Genomic DNA, 3,958 nt, shown 5'->3' on the forward strand with positions numbered 1-3,958 from the left:
GGGGGGGGGAGCTTTAAAGACTGCCGCTTTAAGAAATAAAAATAAAATAAAGCTCCAGACAGCGCTCACCACACTCATAAGAACATACGAGAAGCCAGTGTTGGGTCAGGCCAGTGGCCCCTCCAGGCCAACACTCTGTCTGTCACCCAGGGGCCAGGGACACCGCGGGGCCATCAGGAGGTCCACCAGTGGGGCCAGGACATTAGAAGCCCTCCCACTGTTGACCCCCCCCCCCAAGCACCAAGAAGACAGAGCATCCCTTGCCCCGGAGTCCCTGTCTCTGCCTTGTGGCTAATAGCCACTGATGGACCTCTGCTCCATAGGCTTATCTAATTCCCTTTTGAAGCCGTCCGTGCTTGTAGCCGCCGCCACTTCCTGTGGCAGTGAATTCCATGTGTTAGTCACTCTTTGGGTGAAGAAGTACTTCCTTCTATCCGTTCTAACCCGACCGCTCTGCAGTTTCATGGAGTGCCCACGAGGAGTTCTTGTCTTGTGAGAAAGGGAGAAAAGGGCCTCTTTCTCAGCCCGCCCCGTCCCACGCACCATCTTCTAAGTCACCAGCCACGTGTTTGTTTATTTAAGGCGCGAGCCTCCTGGTTGCTGTGGCGCTGAGGCCGCGATCCTAAGAATGCTTACCCGAGAGGAAACCCAACCGAATAGAATGGAAATTACTTGTGCGTAAACTTGCCTAAGGCGGCACACGAAGGCGGCCGGGAAGGGAAGGGAAGGGAAGGCCACCCGTTCCCCGAGGACCTCGGCCACCCCGGCGCCCCGCCCGGGACCAGCTTCCCCACTTGCCTCGACCGAGGAGAAAAGGCCGGGTGGAAAAGACGCACTTCCGCCGCCGCCGCCGGGCAACGAAACGAGAACCGCCTTCTCCGCTGCCGCGTCCCGGCGAAAAAAAAAGCCAAAACCCCGCCCCCCGCACGCGAGCCCCTCCCCCCGGACAGGAGGGGGCCTGCGCCTGCCTGCCTGGCGCAACAAACGGCACCAGAAAGGGAGGGAGGGAGGGAGGGCGGGCGGGGGTTCTCTCCCACCTGAGACTGCTCGGGGGGTGGGCGGGCTCCAGTTCTGAATCCTGGTTTGTATAAAGAAATGAGAAAACTGGCACAGTAAGAAGAAAGGCTCAGTCTCCTCTTCCTTTGCTTGCTATACCGCCTTTCCCTGCACAGTTTTAGTGGCACCATGCATTTTACTGACTCATTCTGCAGACTGGCCTAAAGAGGTGTGCTTGGCAGAAGCAGCTGGAGCAGAGGTTCATCAGTGGCTATGAGCCACCAGTCTGGGGCAAGGGATGCTCTGTCTTCTTGGTGCTGGGGGGGGGGGGCAACAGTGGGAGGGCTTCTAGTGTCCTGGCCCCACCGCTGTACCTCCGGAGGGCACCTGGTATTTTTGGCCACTGTGTGACACAGGGTGTTGGACTAGATGGGTCCAATGTTCCCTCTAAGCTGTGGGGTCTTGTGAGCAAAAATTCTACTTTGTGAGCTACTGGCAATTAAAGTTGTGAGCGAGTGATTTGGCTGCTGCATAAATTAGTTTGCTCTGGAGCCCCATCCCTTCCTGAGCTAAGACAAAAATGTGTGAGCCGAAGGCTAAAAAACTGTGAGCTGGCTCACACTAACTCAGCTTAGAGGGAACACTGGATGGGTCATTGGCCTGATCCAATATTGGCTTCTCTTATGTTCTTATAGGAACTCTCAGTCTGGGGCAAGTGATGCTCTGTATTCTTGGTGCTGGGGGGGGGGGTCAACAGTGGGAGGGCTTCTAGTGTCCTGGCCCCACTGCTGGACCTCCTGAGGGTACCTGGTATTTTTGGCCACTGTGTGACAGTGTGTTGGACTAGATGGGCCATTGACCTGATCCAACATGGGCTTCTCTTATTGACCTGATCCAACATGGGCTTCTCAAAGCTTACACTTTGAATAAAATTGTTAGGCTTAAACGTGCTACTGGACTCAAACTTTGTTCTACTGCTTCAGACCAACACAGCTATCCACCTGAATTTTTCTTCATTCTGCAAATGTGGGATGCTGTATTTATAATAAACTTCTTGTGATGGAAGTATGACATTTTTCCCTGCCTTTTTCAATTTCATGATGGTGGAAAGTACTGACTTTCCCCAGGTCTCGTCCAATCGACGTTCATAATTTATTTACACCTTTATATTTTACTAGCAAATTCAGCAAAATTTCCGACTGGATCACTTATCTGTGCATGAAGCCTTGATAGCTACAAGCAGATAAAACAGCACCAGTTATCCTTTATCCACCTCCATGCAAAGTGAGATTAGTAAACACTAGTGTACCATACTGGCCACTGACTATACTTATAAAAATCCTCCAAGCCAGAATAATGTAACCTGCAGGTATGCTCATTTTAGCCGTACCTGCTCATTTATTGTTGTTAAAAAGAAAGGGGGGGATTATCATCTTCCTACAAATTAAAAGTTTCTGAATTTTATTCAGAATTCTGGTTATCTGAAGGGACTGAGACTAGAGCAAACAGTATTTGAAGAAGAGAGCGGTGACTCACACAAAAGCTCATCCCCTGCCACAAATTTTGTTAGGCTTTAAGGTCCTACTAGACTCTTGCTCTTTTCTATTGTTACAGACTAACATGGCCACGGTAGAGTGGATAATGTTAAGGACAAAAGCCTTGGGAGAGCTGGATTCAAATTCCTGGTTCATCCATAAAGCTCACCTGGTCAGCTGAGGTCTCTCTGACTCTAAATACCTGAAACAGCCTGTGAGAGAAGCAACTAGTGTGTACCATGAGCATGGTGTAGCACCCTGAGCTTCTTAAGAGGCAAGACACAAAACTAGTGTCATTCATCAGACCCAGCAGGCCATAGTTAATTATGGCAAGCCATGTCGCTAGCACACGAATGGAGATGAACTAGGGGTGAACTGGTTTATAGTTCAGGCCCATCAGGCCCGTTTACTGAATCCTCCCAGACATGCAGTGCTTTACAGTAAACGTTTTCTTCCTGATGTAGAAACCCAGGTGGCTGCCACAGAAGGACAAAGGGTAGCTAACATTTTACTAAAGGCAACGCATAAGTTCTGCTGTATGTACAGCAAGTTCATCTTCTATACTTTTCCTCTACTTCAAGGAAATTCAAAAATCAAAAATTTCCCACTGACTAAAACAGATGACAACGGCTGAAATCTTCTTGAAAGGATACTTAGCGTTGCTCCTTCCTTCCAGACACTGAATTGAAGTCAATACAGTAAGGGTTTATTCAGCAGACAAAACTATGTTCATAAGCCCCAGAAGCATGAAGCCTGCTCTCGAAGGCATGACTTTTTTCAAAAAACAAAGGAATACGACTAATTGGCAAAACTTTTATCTCCCATTCTCCAAGGAATATAGTAGCAATTACAATTCTGTAGAGCTATTTAGGTCCTGGTCACATGGGCCGGAAAATGTGGGGGGGAAGCGTGGCTGTTTGCCCCAGAGCAAAATAACGCGCGGCCGCCCGATCACACGTCCCGTCGAGGTCCCGTGGTTAGGGGGTGAGGTGCCGCTCAGACGGCTATCCTGCAGTGCAGCAAAGAAGTGGCACGGCGCGATCACACCAGCAATCGCTAGGCGCCGCTTCCATGGCAAATGAGTGGGGTTTTTTACCGAAGTTTGTGCGCATGTGCCGTTGGGCGCTTTTGCACGTCCTGCGGAGACTTGGGGGGGGACCCCTTGTTTGCGACGGAACATCGGCGGGCGCCGGATGCCATGGGATTCCACCGGAAATGCGAACAGACGCCTGCCCTTGCCCCGCGGTGTCTGGAAACCAGTACCTCGTAAGTACTAGTTTTTTACTCCGCATCTTCGGCGGGAAGCCACGGGAGCACTACGCTTCCCAGATGTTGTGGTGTGATCGCACCCGGAAAATCCGCCTATCATCCGTATCTTTAGTGCGGCAAATGCTCCGTATGACCGGGGCCTATGTCTATTTCTTTGA

General features: G+C 50.6%; 1 protein-coding gene across 1 annotated transcript in view; it reads right to left on the reverse strand.

The window, feature by feature from the left end:
• NUDT8 (nudix hydrolase 8) overlaps positions 1 to 891 on the reverse strand; it is a 23,105-nt gene extending 22,214 nt beyond the window's left edge. Inside the window, exon 1 of the mRNA XM_015413805.1 lies at positions 799 to 891. The gene's annotated coding sequence lies outside the window, so the exon portion shown is untranslated. The remainder of the gene's footprint in view (positions 1 to 798) is intronic.
• Between the last annotated feature and the right edge of the window lie 3,067 nt (positions 892 to 3,958).

Source organism: Gekko japonicus, unplaced genomic scaffold (assembly GCF_001447785.1).
Source record: "Gekko japonicus isolate JY-2015 unplaced genomic scaffold, Gekko_japonicus_V1.1 scaffold885, whole genome shotgun sequence".
Lineage (NCBI taxonomy): Eukaryota > Metazoa > Chordata > Lepidosauria > Squamata > Gekkonidae > Gekko > Gekko japonicus.